Source organism: Eufriesea mexicana, unplaced genomic scaffold (genome assembly GCF_001483705.2).
Source record: "Eufriesea mexicana isolate 0111107269 unplaced genomic scaffold, ASM148370v2 scaffold596, whole genome shotgun sequence".
Taxonomy (NCBI): domain Eukaryota; kingdom Metazoa; phylum Arthropoda; class Insecta; order Hymenoptera; family Apidae; genus Eufriesea; species Eufriesea mexicana.
Window position 1 is genome coordinate 1,851,950 of NW_016908754.1, and position 22,007 is coordinate 1,873,956.

A 22,007-nucleotide genomic window follows, 5' to 3' on the forward strand; every position below is an offset into this window, starting at 1 on the left:
GTCCCGTCTCGAGTTAATTCGTTGATTCGACTTTGCTTAAATTCCGTGGCTTCGAAGAATCCCGGTTAAAGGCAAGACCGGGGGATAAACCGCATAATCGGTAGAATCGATTAAATTCGAACGAGGTCGATTAGCCTCGGAGAGAGAGGAGGATTTAAAAGGTGCCCGGTGAGCGTGGAATTCCTCGTTCAATTATCCGTCATCGAGCGTTTTTACTCGATCGGGCGTGTATCCGTGGAAATCAAGCAACAAACAACCGACGGCTCTCGCGAAAGCAGGGGTTCGCGAGGACGCAACAGGCTCTGCTCGTGCTCCGGCTACTAATTTCGCGGCGGTCGTTTGCGCCGCGTCGACGCCTCGCGTATCGGTGCCCGATTGAGACACGGGCGTCGATTAACCCGGCTGATTACCGGCTACTTAAAATTACGTAAATATTTCGTTTGCCGAGTAGCCGGAGGTGCGAGAGGCTACAAAGTCGCCGGTCGACGACGTTGTACGAGTTGGCCAGCAATTATCCGGCGAAACCGTGGCGCTAATAACAAGGACGACGTCCACTTGCACGACCATTCCGATTGGACGCGCAGGTATCGCCGTTTTAATGATACATTTCCAGCTCGTGCGTGTTCCGAGAACCGATTACGATAACCTTCGCCACGTAACCGGCTGACAATCGCAGACCAGCAATTATCGTCGCTGAAAAGTGCAGACAGAGAGGCTCAAGGACGCGGCTGACGCTTATCGATCGCTCGAACCCCCGAAGATGCTTCGAGAACGCTGGATCCCCGTGATTCGATTACCGGCCGAGTAGTCTTGCCTCCACCCCCGCCCCCTGTCTACCGACGGCCTTTTTGTTGCTTCGTTTGTCGCGATAACGAGTTGAAAGTTAATTACCGTTGCAACTGCACGCCGTCGGGGGGTGGACGGCTGAGGGTTACGCTCGATGGCTCGCTAGAGAGACACGCGCGAGTTCCACGAGGATCTGGTCGCTGCGAGATCTTTGGTATCCCGGTTCGCTGCGTTTCGCATGCATACAACGGAGCATCGCTTTGACGCTATTGAGGTTAGCGGAATAGTTGTTTCCACCTCGACTCCTTGCTGGCTTTATATTTTTAATTATGACAGACCTCTGGTGCAGTGGATGCACGATGCGAAGAACGAAGTTTAAAATTTCGACTACTCTGATGGATTTAGAATCAGGCTCTCGGAGCTCGGGGTACCTGAATATTACGAAAGACCTGTTACAATGGATCGTAATTAAGTCAAACGTTTATTCTCCTTCTGTTTAACTGGCAAAACACCTAGACCATACCACGATACACTTGTCATCGTAACATAAACTTCAGGCTAAGGTCGTTCGTGTTAAAGAGGTTATAACGCAAAAGAATAGTAGTCAATGGAAAACTGTGCAACGGTTAGAACTGGTCTGTTTAGAGCTACGCAGGTAACAAGTCGTCTTCAGAAGACTGGAGGCAAAAGACAAAACGCAGGGGAAGGGATAGCCCCCCATATGATGTAGAGTTTACTTTGCTATTTAATTTTACTACGACAGTTCGCACAAAACTTTCAGACACACTCGCCACAATCATCCTTCCATACAGACACTACGTGCTCTTGTATCTAAATATTGTAGGGTACCAAAAGAAATCGCGAATCGGCTATTGCCAACGAAAACAAATTGCAAACCGATCGATATCTTCTAGAAGCAAACTGAAAAGTTATTCTATACAACAAAATTAAGTTGCCTGGCTCCCCTACGCGGAGGTGAAGCGTAGGTTAAGGAAAGCATAAAAGCGTGGTCCTTGATAAGCAAAACAGAGTCCTTAGAAATCGGTTGTGACCAGCGCAAGCGTGAGTCGCTCGGTGTTGGAAAGAGAGTTTTAAAAGAGCGCGTCTTTGTGTGTTTTCGTTTCGTTATCTTCGTGTTCTTTTCCTAAGTTAAATCAGTTTACGAGTTTTGAGTTTGCGTTATCGCGTTCTCGTTCTATCGCCAATTTTCGGTACATTTTCGATGTCTCGAGACCAGTATTCGCCATCCTACGATATTTCCTATTCTATGTCAACCAGTACCACAAGGCCCCTTTTCAAAGACCCCCCAAAAGATCCGTGATCTGGACAAAAAGGAAGAAAGAAGAGAGTTAATTGTGACTGTGTAAAAACCGGACGTAACGAGACGCGTTTAATCACCAGTCCGATTGCCATAGAAACGTTTCAAGTAAAAAGCTCGCGTGTATGGCACTTAATGTCCGCGACAGGACGGGGGTTCGTTCCGGGCGAAATTTCGTCCGGCACTCAACCACGTTACGCCGTCAGATTGAATTACAAAACTTTGTTACAAGTGACCCGATCCCGTCGCTGTTTCGACCAAAGTAAAATAACACGTGAAATCGAATAAACAACGAAGACACGGTGGCGCAGGCTGCGGCGCGGCGCACGGAACGGTGCCCGGGCGGAAGAGGAGAGCCGCGTGAACGCCCTGGAACGAATCGAACGCGGAGACACGCGGGGCCGCGTACAAAGCCGGTCGAAGCTTATTTGTAAACTAGACCTGCCAGTTCGTCCCAGTTTCGCGGGACAAAAATTCCAATAAGTCGCCCCCGGACCCGCCACGAGCAGCCACCGATACACGCCTACGCGGAAATCTCTCCCCCTTGCGAAAGTAATTTCCAATGGGTAGCCATCCGACCGAAACTTTGCCTCGCGATGGAAAATAGTCGAGAGGACCGAGGATCGTGGGTGTAAGAAGTCGGAAAATTGATATCGCGAGGAGTGTCCTAATTAAAAAATCATAGAATCCCGGTGCAATCTCGTATCACCCTGAGAGTTAGCAGGTCTGCAATTAGCGCCAAACCTGTCACAGCTGGAATAACTGGTTTTCAATATTTCGCTAAAAATTCTGCATCCTATCTCATCGCGTTTGTCACTCCATTTCGCCACTTCGACAATGAAGCCATTTGTAATAAATTCTTTAATTCGTGTCCCGAACACGTGACAAGAAATTAATTACTTTAATCCTTTGGATCAGTGGAGTAGCCAGTGACGTGATATTCGATGTTAAATATTTCCTATCTAAGACGTCCATTTTGAAGAAATTTCGGGAGCCTGGAACGCGCGGAATCGCGGCGAGCTGGCCTCGCGAGCGAGGAAAATTCGGGCGAGAGAATAATTCGGGAACGGGGGAGAAAGACAGCGGCGTAGGGGAGGCTGGCGCGGCTATAGGTGAAAATAGCTATAGACAGAGCGAACGAGCGAGAGAGAGAGAGATGGAGAGAGAGAGAACGCACGGCCGACCGGCCCCGGTAGCACTACTTAACTAGATGAATTCAATATCTCGGAATAAATACATTGATAAATCAGCCACTCCGCTAAAAGCTTACTTTACTTTGGCTAGCTGTTGCGGCCGCGCGCAAACAACGCGCGCGCGTGTGTGTGCGCGTCCATTCAGCGGCGGAGAGGCACGTACACAGCCGCGTGCACGCGACAGAGCGCGCGAGCGGCTCGAACACGAGCGAACCGTGTACGGACACACGGCGAGGGAGACGGATGGTGGAAGGACGGAGATGGCGACTGGCATATACGGGGTGTCTCCGAAATAGCTGCTTCGAGGTTGCGTCTACCGCTAATGTAGAAACGTGGTGCTCTTGCGGCAATATATTCTCTCGTTGAAAACATTTGATCGTTAAGAAACGTCAGTATTTCCAGAATTTCGCGAAACCATCGAATTTTCGAAATCGAAAAATGAAAAATGGTGAAACAATCACTGCTATTTATACCATTGGATGTCTCCAAACGATTATAGACTTGGCCGTGTGTCGTATTTAACGATAGAAGCACGAGACAGTGAAACAAGTTCGTGCAGCCATGTCGATAGCTACGTAAATACGAGAACGGTTTAAAATAAGATACTATATTATCGACGCGGAGCGACATCTATGCCCGATATACCCTCGGACCAAGTTGCTATACCGAGACTCTGGCCATAGCCAACGAACGGTTCAACGACACGACGGAGGAGGAAAGAAGGAAACGAGTGGCGGAATCGTGGACACCTGCTCGAGATACACCCTGTACAGTGGCCCCTGTAGGTCGCGTACACACGCGAGGAACACCCACCACCGAAATTCCCACACACTCGCAGACCACTCACCCTCGCGCGAGGAGGACGAAGGCGGTCGTGGCAGCGTATAAGCGAAGTTTGCGCGATCGCATAGGCAGAGATGGACCGGTGCTCACGGGGCGAAGGGCGCAAGGGCAGGGTGTACTTACCAAGGAGTGGTTCGCCCCGTCTATAAAGAATCTTGTTTGTTTCTGGCCCACGGATATCGAAGAAAAACTATTTGCCTTAGGGATTTAGAGCGTTTCGCGAAGCTTCCGCGACCAGCAACCCCGAATCGGTTAGCAGTCGCGTGACGCAATGGCGGAGGTCGAGGATGGGGTGGGCCAGGGTGATCCTAGCGGAACGCCATCTCGCCAAGAGTAATACACGGGGCAAATAAAACTTCATTCTTGCCGATTGTCCGTCGACCTATCCTCCGCTACGAACCAATCCAGCAGATGGACAGGGAACGAGGGATCGATCGATCCGACCGGCGCGAGCCACATTTAAATCACTGCGAGGGCGGCCAGAGGGGTGAACTTGCTTCCTAGTTGCACTCGAGAATTTGACCACCTTCTGCTCTGCCCCTGTGCATCGGGCCGTCCTTTGGATCAATTCGATTTACCCACTGGTACGTTATAAGACAGTAAAAGCCCATGCCAAGTTTCCAGAGAAAATTTGTGCATTTCAAAGGAGAATTTCGAGAAATCTCGAGGATAGGAATGATCATCGAGATCGCTGGTTGACGCGAATCCAACCGCGTTGTTTTCTACGATATTCGGTTTCCTTCGGTAGTTTTTAATTTTTTTCTTTTTTCATTTTTTTTCCTTTTTCTCGAGTGGATGATATTAAATAGAGAATAAATGGCGCAATCACGTCTTCTCCTTCGACGATAGAACGGACGTTTCAACCTTCGTTAACCCGGATTGAAGTTAAAACTAACTTACTGGCGTGATCGAGCGGCCGGCTATTAGCTGCGTACTGTAGCGAACAATTTATAATAAGTAGCTAACTAACTTTGACGAGTCTGTCGATTGATTACGATCGGGCTTTGTGATATAATAATTAGAAACTTCGGAAAATGTAAGCCCGGCGAAACCGACCAGGAAAACTTCCGTTTCCATTAGCAATCTCGGTTTAAATGAGAGCTCGTACGTTTCGTTTTCGTTATCGAAATAATTAAAAATCCATCCGTACCGCGATATTAATTCCCTCGTTTAAAATACCTTGACGAGGGTAATCGAATATTTTTAACAAATCTCTAAATCGTTACGCGAATCCGCGGAATAAAAACGATTCACCGAATCAATGTAATCTGTATTACGAAACCTGTTACACATGGATAGGAAAATCGACCAACGTCTTTAAAAGTTCGCAAACGATTAGGACATCTACGATTTCCATCGTCTTCGATACTGTGGTATTGTGAGCTGGGAAGAACTCTAGCAAAGGAAACAGTATCAATGAAGGAAATAAACGAAAGTCTAGGAACCTTTTCCGAGTGTCTGAAGTACCTGGCCCACCAAGGGCCACCCAAAAAATATTACACTAGGTTTCTCTCAACTCTAACTCTCAAACACACGATTCTCTACTCGCTACGTCTCGACTACATGCATTCTGCCTCGCATTTCGCCCTTGCACCCTTATTTAACCCTTTGCGCTCGATGATTTTTTGGATAAAGAAGGGTGCGAGTTAAAAAATTTTCTGCTATTAGGCTGATGATAGTATTACTTAATTTCGATACCTCTCACACTGTTGCATTATTTTAAATTTGGTATATTAATTAATATCGAGCTTCGAAATTTTATCAAATGGCGACTGAAAAGCGCCTCTCAAGTGCAAAGGATTAACTTTACCATTAATAATACTATGTAAAACACTAAGGCCCGAGATGAGCCTGCGAATTTCTAAAGTAGGTACATCAAGCCTGTCCAAAATGTCATTGTAATTGTATTTTAATGTAAATAAATCTGTTTTGTTACTAAAAAGGAGTCGTTGTTTATTAGACGCGCAGATCTCTGTCAGCATAGGATTAATCTAGAATTAATCCTGCAATACCGAGTAGCAGAAAAGAAGGAAAATATTGTCGATTTGTTTAGAGTTCGTGTCTTGGTTCGCTAACTACTGCTCTCTTAAGAACTCATTTCAAATTGACATCTCACAGGACTGACTATCATCGATCGACGTTCGATCGTCTTATCTCGACCGAAATATCTGAAGTTACTCTTTCGGAAGTCGGGACATTCGTACTCTTCGAGTAGATCGATTCCGCGAGTTTCTTGCATCGACCCCAGCCATACGTCACCCGCGATCGAACGCGGAGCGGCCCTGAGGGACAACCACGACCTCCTGCGATCGCCCTCAGCAGCCGTGGCGTTGGAAAAAAGAAAGGATATTTGCATTAATGACAGGACAAATTGAGCGAGCGGCGTTTATGCAGCCGAAGGTCGGTGAAACGACAAAGGGAGCCAGATTCCTCGAATCTTTCCGCTGGCGGCCGCCATAACTCGGGTAAGTGGCGAGGTTGGAGGGCGGGTTAAAGGCTGATTAAAGAAAAATCCGCAACTTGTTGAACGTCTTAAATATTCATCCACCGATGTAGCATCTACTTAATAACCGGTGTTGCCGACGTCCCTCGGAGCAACCACCGCCGCCTCTTTTTCTCACCCTTTTGCCGCGCGCGTTTCACCCAGTCGGCCCCCCTGCCCCCGCCCGAACCGCCGTCTTCCGAGATCCATCGTCTCAGGACCCCAGTACGCGGAGAGCGCGACGACGAGCAAATGAAATCCGCTAAAACGTTTTCTTAGCGGTATCGCCCGGGCTAAAAGCTAAAAGCGCTTTTAAATTCCGCCAACTCTACCCACCCTGCCCCCCACCCTGCCCCCGACCCGGCCCCGCTCGCTTCGCGCGCTTCCTCCGCGTTCCTCTTTCTGGGGAGCCTCAGCTATGCTGTTGCTAGGTCATCTGTCCCGTACCAGCGCGTATCGATGCTCCGAGCCGAGTGCTAGCACACTCGCCTCGGTGTCTATCGCCTTCGAGTACGTTTCCACCGGCTTGGATACGTTTCGATCTCCAGCCACTTATCGGCCGGGATTATTTCCCAGGCGAAATGGAAAGTTGTTTGGGCAAAGTTACGGGTTGTTTGTTTAAAGGTGGTTCCCGAGTTTAGAATTTCGGGACGGGTCGAGGGGTGCAGGAGGGAGACTTCGATCACGGGGTAGAGGGGTATCCGAAGTCGCGATACTCTATAATTCGATGCAGTTTTACGAGAAGGATAATTTTAATTAACACGTTAACAGATTGACTGCCAACTAGGACCAGATATCTCGTAGGTTGTTTGCTTGCTCAGGATGCCTACTACGAGTTATCTCGTCCCTTCGTTATTTGCCATATTTGTACTTGTAGCTACGAGGAAAGTCTCGTAGTATAACTGTAGTATAATTCAAAAAGAAAAAGTTTATACAAATTTATTCGACTGAAGAGTGCCTCTCGAGTGCAAAGGGTTAACAGTTACACGTACGTCAGATGAAAACATTGACTTCTTTACTGGTTCCCTACAAAATTTTAAACGCCAATTGCGAAACACCACAATTAAAGGATAATTTAAAAATTTTACAAGTACACAGGCTTTCTGGAAATTATGACACCTTTGTTCTCCTGTTTCTTTTGTGTATCGCGAGCAATTTTATGTTTACGTAAAATAAATAATCTGAGATTCTTAATCTCGAATTTCAAGGGAACCAGTTCGTTCGAGCCGAATCCCAACATGGCCTTGTATATACACTCTACGTGTACCTCGCCCGATCAAGATAAGCGGTGACATTATGTATAAGACTATAAGAGAGCCTCGTATTTAAAAATCGATAACGTTCTTCTTAATACTCGAAGAACGTCACGGCCAATTAAAAAATCCATCGATCGATCACGCACCGTGACCAGTCCCATTAGCCGAGACTCGGCTTGGTTCACCGGGGTGTCCGCCAGGCGTTCGCATGGACACCTTGGACGCGTGGCCGCGGTCAGCGAGCAGACATCGAGCGGAATCGATCGCCATTAAGATTGCGAAAAAGCAACGCGTTTCGGCAACGACTGGACCGTCACTCGGCGATCAGATCGCGGATAAATCCTTCCTTCGGCGTCTATACACGCGGCCATAAGGCTCCACGGTCATCCGCGAGGGTCCGCTGAGAACGACTGGCACGGTGTGTCTGTCAAGATCGACGCGGAAGAGAACGCGGAACGGGTGGACCCGAAGAGAAGAGACGAACGAGACGTGAAACTGCTAGCGACGAAAACGTGGATGCAGGGGACAGAGGGGTCTCGAAAGAGGAATAGGAGCCTAACGACGAAGGAGCTGAGAGACGGAAGAGGCCAGCGCGCGATCCACGATGGACAGACAGACAGACAGAGAAACAGAGGGACGAGGGGGGAAAGAAGTTAAGTGGGTGCACCTACGCTCGGTAAAACAGACCGGTCTCCGAATTGAAGCTGGCAGCGGTCCAGCCTAATGGAGACTCTTAGCGTAATTAAACGTAAACACATTCGAGGCGTCACGCTAATCTGAATGCTTATCAAGGTCCGCCGGTGTTGCCTCAGGGCCGTGTCTACCTGGCGTGTTCATCCTTGGGAGTAGCGCAACCGAGGGGGGGCCAGGGTACGGGGCAGTCTCCGTCCAGGCCTAACCTTCGCCAGGCATTTGCGCGAAAATGGCCCTGTCTCCGGCGCTATCGCGTCCCGTTATTAAGCGAACGATGTTTCTATTATCCTTGCGGTGTATTTGCACCGGCAGCCAGATAACGCGCTCGTAAGAAGCTTATTTTACGGCCAGGAATTAACGACCGCTCGAATTTTCCTTCCTCCCTCGCGACCTAGGCCTGTCAAACGAATCGCGAATATCCCTGGCAGCTCGATTATTTACCGTTTCCGGCGAAATTCCGCGACCATTTCAGGAACGTACCTGTCGCACGCGAGACCCAATCTGACCGACTACGTAAACCGCGAATCGAGATAAGGACCGACGAATAGTGCCCATCCGGATGCTGCAACTACTTTCGGAAACGAGATCGCGAAACGATCGCTCGAGGACGGAGGGATTTTGATCGACTAATGGACGGACTAACAGGGGGTGAACTAGTTTACAGGCAGAGGCGTGTCCGGTTTTATTTATCGATTCGATTACAACGTCTATCCCATCCGCCCACCGATTAATCCCAATATCGCGATCTCGTGGAAAAAGCCTGGACCGCGATTCAATCGGCCAAGTTTCCCCCGGTTTGACAGACAAGGGGTCGCGCGATCCGCGGATAGCCAGGGGTGATATCACTGGGAGGGAAAATTATATCGATCGACAAATTTTAGTTAGCTAATTAATCGCGATAGCCAGTGTTATTCGATCACGATCACTGAAAAGATCGATGGATCCTATTCCGAGCACGCCTATCGCGGATCTCTCGAAAACGCGAGACCTCGACGTCTCGATCGCTACGATGAAATCGTTGATCCGACGATCGTGGAGAGATCGTGATCGTCGATGGGGCACGCGCAGCGACCGCTAATGAAAACATCTTAACGGCGAACGACGGCTCTTAAATCGCCGCTTCTACTCTCTAATCTCGGGCCGCGTTAACCACTTAACCGCGTCGCCCTAGCCGATTGACATACTCCACCTCTCAGCCGTGGCCTCCACTCCCGACCTGGCTCGCGACAGCTTTATTCTCGCGCGGGCACGCGCGATATCGATCGCTGAAAATAGGATTCGACGATTCCACGCTCGTCCCTCGATCTCCTCGAGACACTCTCTCGCCGGCCCTCTTTGAGCGCCGCGGAAAGGCGTAAGCTGTGTTTGCAGGGGATTCTTTTCGAGTGGAATCGAAAAGGCACGAGCACTTGCAAGACTAATTTGGGTTAATGGTCGGACCGAGCGAATGGCTGCGAGAGCTTCGCTGGATGTACAGGGTGGCTCGTTTCGAATTGATACTCGTGTTTATCGGCGACTCGGAGCTTGTTTTTACGGTACTGCGCTGTAATGGAAGGGGTGTAATTTTTGGGGGGAGAAAGATGGTCGTAGTTGATCTCTCGGGGTAAGCCGAGCGCGGCTTCTTTATAGCCGGGGCTTTTAACTCCGTGAAAATTGGGAAATAGTAAAAACGTAAATCCAGCGGTAGTTTTGTGTACGATGAATAAATTTTATACAAATAGCAACGTTGTAATTCTCCGCTGTTAAGAAGTTAATAGATTTTTCGAGAGGAATTGCCTCGGAGAAATAGAGCCTCTTTCTTTAACAGCCTCTCGTACGTCCTTAACGACTCACGATAATCGCGTAATTGGAAGGAGACGCTAGATTGGGAAATATCACGGAAACGCGTGGCAACTGTGCATGTCCCTGTGAAGTGTAACGAAGATTACACCGCGCTCGTACAACGGGGATGCTTTTTGGCAAGCTTCCCTCCCGGGAAATGAGTTAAACGAGCTTATACTTTATAGTGCAAATGATCTTCGTAATTTCCGCGTATCGAGGCAAGCATAACGTACGGACTCGCGTCAATCCTGTGCGACGAATATGTCTTCTAGAGACATTGGCAACTAGAAGTCGCAAAATTCAAACAAAACGATAAAATATTCAAGAAATATTCAGGCGAAATAGGGATTAAAACGCAAGGAAATAATAGCCATTAGAAACGGTGGAAAAACTGTATAGATTTTAGATCTGGCCTGTCTGTTTAGGGCCACGCGGGTCAAAGACGTGTCCAGAAAACGGGAGACAAAAGACAAAACGCAGGGGGAGGAATCGCCCCCGCGTTTCTAGGACGTAGAATTTATTTTAACATTTAGTTTCTACTACAACGAATATTAATAAAATCCTATATCATTCGTCCAAACCTCCATTCCACTTTCTACAAACTAAAATCTCAATTTTATCGCTGACGGGAGCCCTTGAAAGAATAAGCTAGCCACAGGGAAAAACACCGGAGCGGTTCCGAAATTTCCCTCAGACCGTTATCAACGTCGCGCCACTGTGGCGAATCTACAAACCCATTGGCAGTGAAGAAAGCCCGGTTCAGACGGTGGAAATAATAGGCAAAGTGGTCGCGGGACAGGCAATCGACTAAATAGAAGAAGCGGCGGTAGCAGGCGGGGTCGAGGAGCGATTCAAAGCGAGTCGAATCCACGATGCTAATCGGGACTTCCGACTAGCTTCGATCGGCCACGGTATCGATAGAAAACAAACCCCGGCGCGTTCTATAGCCCGGGTCTATCCCTCTTAAGATCGAGACACGGGACCGGCTGTCCAAACAAATGAAAGCTAATGGAAGGCCTACCCTGTCCCCGCGTTGGTGTTCCTCGATCGATCGATCGATCCCTCTGCCGTTGCGCGACAATGCCTCCGGCTTCTACGCCTCCACGGACTCCGACGACCCTTTTAAACCTACTTCCGCATGCACTCTAGAGAAACGCGAGCGCTCTGCAGCGTACTGACGCCTCGCGCGATAATTGTGCGGCGCAAATAGAAAAGCCAGACCGAGACTGGTGTTGTTTCGCTGGGAGCAAAGTTGCGAGACGCCTGGATTCTTCGTGATCGGGATCAGTCACAGGGACACTGTCACGAAGGATTCATGGTCTCGAATGGTTCTACTCGAAGGTGATTTTTGTATCGTACATGCGTGTTGCAGCCCTAGGACAGCAATGTCCCAGGTCAAGTGGAGGACTGCTTTATGTCCTTATTGCCAGCGTCCATTGACTTATATACACTCATCGTCATCTAACCACCACTTGGGTAAACCGTAGTAAGAACCCAAATTGTTTAAATAACCACCACCACCCAATATTATTCACAACCAATAAAATGACACACAGCCATCTATTACATCTTATACCGACCAATCAGTAAATAGACGAAACTTATAAAACCACCGACAGAACAGTCACGAGAGAGTTCTAAAAATCCCAAGAAGACCGGACAATCATCACGACCATACCATTGTGGCGACAGCCCATGATACATAAGGAAAAATAAATAAGGAAGACTCCAAACTCCAACATGAATCAGCAGATGACTACAGTTCCAAATTCTAAGACGCAATATGACCTGTGACCTGTGACGACAGCTAATATGAATCACCATCCGATGACCAAACCTCCAAACTCCATGATACAACCCTTTCCAAACCACCTAGCATAAGATGGCAAGAATATGTATATATCCCAAAACCTAAATAAAGTCAGTTCTTCTCAAATTCTAAATAAAATAAGGTTATAAATAGAATGACAGTGGTTGGCTATGAAACAAGAGAGATTCGCTATAGGCACACACTCCTGATCTTTCTTAACACTAGATCTACCAAGGGGGGCCAAAATGACTTGTTTGGCATTTCTTATAATTAGTATTAATTTTCAATACATTTTGTTTCCTAAAATTTTGTATGACTTTTTCTAAAATATGCGAATAATTAATTTTGTAAAGCAGTTTTCTTTTTTTTTTTGTCTATTTGATGTAAAATTTTATGCAGTATACCTCCATATACCTCCAAGATGAGTCATTTTGAACCCTCACGGAACGTGTGATTTTAGAAATTTCTCATATTATCTTTGCATAGTTCAAATACATTTTTAGAAAACTAAGTATATTTTCGTACATGTACGTTGTACAAAATTACTATAAAAGACATATATTATGTATTATCGCGTTTTCCACTGCATGTACACGTAGCTTTACGAAAGTCCCCGAGGATTCGAAGGTTACGTGAGTCGGAAAAACTCTGGGCGATGCGTTTATGCGCGATTATTTTTTAAATTAATAGTATAGTATAGTAATTGAAGATTGTTTGAAATCTCCACAAAGAACCATCCGTCACTAATCGTCATCAAGCAAGAACGACCTAGCGACGATATACAGATAGGATGGAGTAATTTCTGGGGATGATTTTTGGGAATGAAAACTTGGGAATTTAGCTCGTAAATTTAGAAATTGTTATCATAAATCGTTTGCTCGGGGTTAGTTTCGATAATCTCATCTAGGTCCGCTCGATTCCTCTCTTGACTCGTGCTTCCCTTAAGACTGGAAAATCACCAGTCTTGCATTCGACGAATCAGTGTTCAACTATCTCCAAGTTTACGTGCTTAAGCTTCTTCGAAATGGAAATTTGTTCCTTCAGCAGCATCTGCGTTAACATTTCCGAGTTTAAATCCAAACGGTTGCTCCAATGTCTTCTCGACAAAGCGCTCTTTCACCCTTTGCGGACGAGGAATACTAAAATAAATGCGAAAGATAACCGCGAGTAGAACATAACATAAATCACGGAAAGTAGCAAACCGTGGGAAATTCTGGAAACGGGAAAATAGTATCACGAACTCCGATGAAAATAATAACGTTACATTTTACCCCAATAAAAGGTCCCTATTGTATACGTTACGGGATTAATATTCGAAGCTCGCGTGTAAATTTTCCTAATAATTATCTCGAAACAAAATTGAAAGAAGAGTATCCGTCCAGAAATTTCGCTATGAATAAATTCGAAATATCCTCGAATACGTAGAATTTACGTAAAATCGGAGGTCAAGGCATCCAACCGTGGCGCTAATAAGTTCGCCATCTTAACTCTGTAATCCCCTCGTTCACGCCTTAATCGCGGCATTGAAACCTGTTCACGAAGAATATTTCGATCCAGAGAATACACTTGCCTCGTGCAGAACTAGATTATTCCATCGTTCCGCCATTTTTCCCTTGTCCAGCCAGTGGACGAGCTCGCGAGGACCGCATCGTACGAGCAAGTAGATTAAGCCGAAATCTACCGTCCGACCAAGGAACAGCACGATGCCACGTATCCGGGACGTTGCAGCAGTCCCGATGTTCCAGTTCCATGGAAATTCCAAGCAACGAAGATTCCCCCGTTCCTCCCTTTTCGCTCGATTAAAATGCAATCTACGAATTGCATGGCCGGATACGCAAATAATACATAGGACGACGTCTCGGCTGGGTACGGGGGATGGAACGGGGAGGCGTGCACGACATAAACTTTTTCAAACATTCAGGGGACCTAGTGGTACAATATAAATAAGGTTTTGGACTCGCGTGAGCACCGGCGAGGAACATTGAAGCGGGTCCGCGTAAAGAAGTAATGAGGCCATCCACTCGAGGTGTAACGCAACGTCCCGGGGCTGGTTGATTTACAGCCGGGGTCGAAGAAATTATAAGAAGCACGAGTAATAAACTTGGACGGAACGGTGCAGTTCTTGATACAAAAATGATCAGCGATCGGACGTGCGCGAGGTTTTAATAAAAATATTTTGAAAAGTGTCAGCTTGGCGATTAGTCGAGTATAGGATGAATGAACGAATTATCTGGTCGATCGCGATATTGCGATTAATTTTGCAGTTTGCACTTCGGTGACGATACTGCGAGGATATTGTTAATTTGTGAATTAACGAAACTGGCAAAATCTAATTCTTTTCATTCCGGAATGGAACGTTTTCCATCGAAAAGAAACCTATTTAGAGTCGCGAATCGAGAGATTCTAGGGGGGCAGGAGGTAAATATATTTTTCCGAATCAACATCTTCTGCTGTATTTACAGTAATAAATACATACGAAATCAAGACACGAGACAGCAATGAACACAACTTTTAAAATGTATTATCCAGTTCTAAAGTTATTATCCTCAAAGTTATACAGCCAGTCCAGTTTTAAATATCGAAATACGTCGAATAGAGTGTTGAAAAGACAAGTTTAGTTGCATGCAAAAATTAATCCAGGATATAAGTTATGAATAAATAGTTTATAAGATCTAAACTCCGAGATTTAGTTATCTAATTATATAAAAATTCGATAAGAATTGGGAGTTCATACGAATCGCGTCACGTACCTTCCTAACACTCTCTCATGAGTTGGACAGTCTCTCTAGAGAAGCACTTGAAGACAGATATACCTCCTTTTAGCAATAAAATACTTTAATAGAGAATATATACACATCGTAATTATTTTACAATCAGAAGCCATAATCCCAATAGAATATTTAAAAGATGGTAATACCGAGGTCTATAAAAATTACTATATACCAAAACAGGTATCAAAAGGGTGGATGTTGAAAAGATGAGTATAGTTGTAAATAAAAATCAATCTATATAAGGATATAAGGTAGAATCAATCTAAATAATATTTGGGAGTTATCTTACAATTAAAATCCATAATCCAAATAGAATATTTAAAAGATGGTAATACCTAGATCCATAAAACTTACTACCTACCAAGATAAGTATCAAAAAGGTGGATGTTGAAAAGATAAGTATGGTTGTAGTCAAAAATCAATGTATATAAAGATATAAGGTAGAATCAATGTAAATGATATTTGGGAGTTATCTTACAATTAAAATCCATAATCCCAATAGAATGTTCAAAAGATGGTAATACCGAGATCTATAAAAATTACTATATACCAAAACAGGTATCAAAAGGGTGGATGTTGAAAAGATAAGTATAGTTGTAAACAAAAATCAATGTATATAAGGATATAAGGTAGAATCAATCTAAATAATATTTGGGAGTTATCTTACAATTAAAATCCATAATCCAAATAGAATATTTAAAAGATGGTAATACCTAGATCCATAAAACTTACTACCTACCAAGATAAGTATCAAAAAGGTGGATGTTGAAAAGATAAGTATGGTTGTAGACAAAAATCAATCTAGGATATAAGGCAGCATCAATCTAAATATATCGGAGTTATTTCACAATTAGATCCATAAAATCTACTATATACCAAGACAGGTGTGAAAAAGGTGGATGTTGAAAACGTAAGTATAGTCGTAGTCAAAAATCAATGTATATAAGGATATAAGGTAGAATCAATCTAAATATATCGTAATTATTTTACAATTAAAATCCATAATCCCAATAGAATGTTTAAAAGATGGTAATACCGAGATCCATAAAACTTACTACCTACCAAGACAGGTATCAAAACGGTGGATGTTGAAAAGATAAGTATAATTATAGAGAAAAATCAATCTATATAAGGATATAAGGTAGAATCAATCTAAATATATCGTAGTTATTTTACAATTAAAATCCCATAATCCCGATATTCCAGATAACGACCTACCCCTAACCAGTCATTTTCATTTTCGAGATTCGAGAAAGAAATTTCATCCGCGACGATGATCGCTTCGATACATTCGAACCTTCCCTCGTCCATCTTCTTCCCCGCGCCTGGTCCATAGCCCCGGCAATTGGCTAAAATTACCACGAGAAAGATCCTGCGAATTTCTGACCCGCCCAAAACCTGTCCCTCTCGACTTAACAGCCACACACGTATCCAATCTACGAATCGATTGCCGTCAAGGCATCGGGACGACTGAAATTCCACGGAACGGTGCCCGATGCGAAAAGTACAGGAACCCGAAATCGGGGCTGACAGAGTGAACAGCGATTCGGCAACAAAGTAACCGCGGCACGCTCCATAAAGGTAATCGATAGTTATTATTTGAGGCGGCTGACAGGTTGGAGGTAACGGCGCCCTTTCCCGATGCCTTCGGGAACGTTCAATCCACGGTGGCTAATGGACGCTTCTCATTATGCAGATTGGGCAGGTGAGGCTTCAAACGCTTTTAAGATCCCGATCGAACGGCCCCCCGATCTTGCCTTCGATCTGCCAACCGCAACATCGTATCCTTGCTTAATTGCCTGGACATGGCCGATGTACGTCCTAAATATCTCGTCTCTTCTCTCCTTCTTCGTCCACCGGACGGACGGGAAAACAATCGTGGGCGCAGCGAGGCGAAGGCTGGCACAATGGCGGCGAACAGGTGATTTCGAGAGGTCCGTTTCAGATTTCGATCAGCCGATCGTCCGCGGTTCCTGTAACGAAGTTATAAACTACAGGGAGAAAATAAAGAGATAAGGCGGCAAGGGTGGCGGTTCGTTGACGAGCCTGTTTATTGCAGAATCATTGCGGCGATTGTTTGGAAGCTTCTTTTCGTTCGTCGCTGTCTGCCGGCCGATTACGATGATTAAGATTTCGCTCGCTGTCAACGAGCCAGGGTTCTGCCGGTCTTACGATCCCGAAGATTCAAAGGCTAGAAAAACGAACACAGTGCTGCGCGTATTCAGCGAGACAGTAAATTTTAATTAACACTAGAACTATCAACACAGTCAAAATGACTGATCCCAGAATTTTCCTTTCTGCAATCATCGAACACATACACCTGCTTTGAGACTAAAATTGGTATCAATTCGTATTAAGAAAGAACTGTAATCGATATATTCACTCGTATTCATCGTACCGCTGAAATTACTATAATCTGTGCACGTTATAGTTAGGTACCTATTAAAGATCGATAGTTCTAGTGTTAGTGGTGGGCCTTCTTTGTCAATCCTCCGCGAAGATCAAGCGGATCGTGCTTCGTTTTGAGACTTCGGTTATCGCTGCTACGTGCTCGCATACTCTTGCATTAGTTTAGGGTATTACCGATTTACAATTGAATGTATCCATGTTAAGTATACATGTACATATTTTTATATAAATCCAACTTTGATCTATCAAAACGTTTATGCGTTTAACATTGACTGATATACTTGCACCTCTGCCTTCTTCCTCTTCGCAGTTTACCAATTCAGTGTCGTGCAGAATGCACGAAGATCAATCTCACGGATTCTCGATCGTGTAGGAGAATTTAATAAATAAGTGTTTTGCTGCTAGGTAGCTGTTTTATTTCTACTGTGTGCAAGTAGGCTAATCTAATATGAGAAGAATCTTTATTTGGATGAAGTCAGCCTGCATCGAGATCTATCTTTGCTTCGAGGAACCATCCAGCTTATCAATTCTCGAAGATTTTAATGACACAATGGGTTGTCATAGGGCCAATAAAAATCTAGCTGAAAGGTTCCACGATATACATTTTGACAGTCTACCGTCTGCATCATGCATCAGAGAAGACTCGATCCTCCGTGCATTTGTACCGCAAAGAAATATAAAATATAAGCAAAATTAAAAGTTTGACTTATAAATCTGGATCTTTGCTACATAAATAACAATCTAAATTGAAATTTAATTCATAGAAAAGAAGATAATTTAATAAATTTTCATTCGTTTGGAAATTTCTTCTTCGTTATGGAACCATTTAAATTTGTGGTAGAGTCTCGAATATTTAACGAGGTGGTAAAATCAGCCAAGTTAAATGTTCATGGTGCCCGAAGAGGTACCTAATTGACAGAAACATGGCGTGGCCAAGATTCGGAAGCTCGGTCAGGATTAGACGAGCCACTTGGCTGTGATCTACTTCCTACTCGTTGTCCTTAATTATTTCAGCTATGGGATTTTACAATAACGAAAATGTTTGATTGCACAAACCCTGTTTTATTTAAAAAAATCCGCTTGAATAATTGAAATAATTCAAAAAGAAATTCACTTTTGCAGGTTCGAATATAAATTAGATCATTTTCATAAAAGAACATCGTCCACTGCCGGGGACCAGTAATTTCTCCTAATTTTGTAATTTTAAGATGACAAAGATGATACCAAAATGGTCCGACCGTGGGACATTGGAACATTCAAATAGTTACCATTTATCATCGATACTTGTTTCGATGTCTTTTCACTCTTTAGCATAACCTCCCTTCGTAGAAGGGAAGTAATAGCAAAGGGGTGTTAAGAGGTTATAACGCAAAGCAATAGTAGTCAGTGGAAACGGTGGAAAAACTGTATAGATCTTTATTAAACTGGCGAACGGTTAGAATTGGTCAGTTTAGATCACAAAACGTCCCCAGAAAACGGGAGACAAAAGACAAAACGCAGGGGAAAGGATCGCCCCCACATCGCTAGGATATAGAATTTACTTTCCTATATAGTTTTTACTACAACAGAAGGGAAGGGACAGCAAGATTTTCGAAAATCTTTACGCGTACACCGCCATTAGACACTGTGACCAAACGGAAGATCTCGTATCGAAGGTAATCGGTATGAAATTGGTACGAAAAGCGTGATTGACCCCGAAAGAGAAAGTCGGTGGAGTCGGGCGAAACAAATTCGGAAAAGCAAACAGAACGGGAATAATCCTGCGATAATCCAGCAGCGCGTCGCGAATCGCGGGACAAAGAGCGCGGCCGCGGCGCAGCTGGAGAAACGAGGCGGGTGGAAATAATAAAGTGAAACGAATTAACCGCATAACCAAGAGGCGGTTATATTTAGCAACGGAATCAGAAATTTAATCAAGCGGCGTCACTCAAAATTACCAACGCCGTTTAATCGATTCCAGCATCGTTCGCGGCAACCACGATACCGACGCATCCCTCTTATTCCCAGCGCCCGTAAAGAATCCCGCGAATCGCCGCTCGATAACATCGGCCAGTTAGGGGAACATTAATTCCTCCTTCCTCCTTTTTTCCTCCTTTTCCCAAGTTTCACAGACGGATAGTCGTTTCCCCGTTGGAAATAAAGTAATAAAGAGTACGGAGTAATCGAGTGTCCGTCAGGACCTCGTGTTCGTCGACTTCTCGATACGACGTACCCCTGCAGCCACCCCTCGTAAACAATCCTGCTAATCGCAGCTCGATAACATTCGCCAGTTACTCCAGTCTTTCTCTTCTTCCATATTCTTTTTTAACATTCGAATGACGCGATAAAGTAATCGAGCTTGTGTCATTGTCATAAAATAGAACACGCGTTGTTGTTGTTTATTAGATCTATATACTTATTTAATTTTTCTCTTGTATCATTTAATTCTTCTCTTCTTTATAGTCCTTGATTTCTTATTGATATCCTATTAACACTAGATTTATGGAACCTGTCAATTTGACGGAAGGGTTGCTCCAATTATACGATAGTAACAGATTTAGTTAACTTATATTAAGACTGTTAATATAATACAGGTAGCCCTCTTACAACACGGTTTCACTATAACACGATTCATAAATTGCGGGAACTCTCCTACAACACGGCATCCTATAACACGGTTTCGTTCTAACGCAATAAGAAAATTGCAAAAACCTTTGTACAGCACTGTACTGTACTTTGTACATGAGCAGTGACGACAAAGAAATTTATTAAATTAAAGTTGCATTAAATTAAAATAATATTTTTGTTTCGTTTTGTGTTGTACATACATTTATATTTTTAATAAAAATTAAGTTGTTTAAGTAGAATTAAAAAAAAAATTGTTTTTAGTAAATTTTCGGAACGTAACCCCCTTTTTGTACTGGCTCTGGGTCTCATACAACACGGTTTCACACAACACGGCATTTTCTAGGAACCTATCTACCGTGTTATAGGAGGGTTACCTGTATATAATTGTTTTTAAATTAAACTAATCGTTAAAAAAAAGGGACATGGTTTCATTTACCTGTCAATTTGACAGGTGTCCTTAGAAACAGGTATACAGATAGCATCCGTAAACCTAGTGTTAATAGTATCCCATTAACCCCTTGCACTCCTTTGTCGAGTGTGACTCGATATCAGTTTTCAGCACAGGAATTCCTATGTCGAATTACACTCGACGCTTTTTGATTCTTTATTTTCTGAACAAGAAAACAGAAAATAAGTAACTACCCGAATTATTTAAATTCGAAATATAAATTGCAGCAATGTTCCAGAGCTATATTTAACCCTTTGCACTCGAGAGGTGCCTCTCAGTCGCCACTAAATCAGAATTTAATCTAAAAATCGATGTTAATTAATATAGAAAATTTAAAATTACTCAACGATGCATGCAATGTCTAAGTAAAATAATCCTACGTCTTAATTTACGTATGATTTCTTATTTACTGTTTTAAAAATATTCTCGACTTTATGGCAGAAAGTCTTCGAATTACTATCTTTCGGTAACGAAAAAATTGTCGAGTGCAGAGGGTTAGTATAATCGGTAAACAAAATTCTATAAAATAAGTAGCAATCGAGGAACTGTCCTGTAAAGTAAATTTCAAAGAAAATACTTGAAGTAGTATGGAGTTATTGGCAAGAAAATTGAAAAATAAATCGGAATGTAAAGGGTTAATAATGAGACTCTCCTCGTTATACCACGAAATGTAACTTTCTCATGCACTTATTGGCAGAAACGAAAACTATAGAGAAGAATGGTGTATAAATAAATTGATATAAATAATTTCTCGAAAGAAATTATAGCGTTTATTAAAATACATAGGGAACTAACCCTATAGAGTTGTATACCAACAAAATATATAAAGTTTATTAATGTCCTCTATTGCCTGTCCAGAAAACAGAAGGTCCTTTTAAACCTCTTGACGACTGTCAAACAGCGAAAGTCCCCAAGACCCAAAAATCACTATTAGCTTGTAACATGCAGCACACCTGATGCTTCGTCCGAATCTTCTTGTCGACCGTATGAAGAATTCAGACGAAGGTTTACGTCGTTCTAAGAACGTAAACTATTTTTGAAGGTTTAAATATAATTTAATTACAATATATCTACAGCAATTTACAATATGTCTTAGCGATATGCGTTCTACCGTGGTGTCGTTTGTGTCGTTTTGATGTTTGTACTGTCTGTCTTCTTGGTGTCGTGTATTTTTATATGTCGTCTGTTGCTGTCATTGGCTGTCGAGATGTCTAAGTGGTGGGTGTGTTTTTCTCCTATTGGCGGCGTGTTCGTTGGAGGGATGTGCAGGAGGCTCGGAACTGGTAGGTGGAAGTGGAAGTTTAAACAAATTGTTAATTTGTTTAGGTTTGGGAAATTCTAATTCTTTTATGGGTGTTGACTCGGGGGTCGAGGTGTCCGCGAATCGTGGGACGCTGGTTATAAACGAGTAAACCATCGTCCCTTCGATTCGGGTCCCTCGTTCTTGAGAGTATGCATGGAAATAGAGATAAGGTAGAAGTCTGGGTTTTTCCTGATGGAGGTAGAGGTTCGAAGGATGTTAGTTAAAATGTCTAATTGAAGGATTCGCGTCTTTATGGAGGATCGTAAC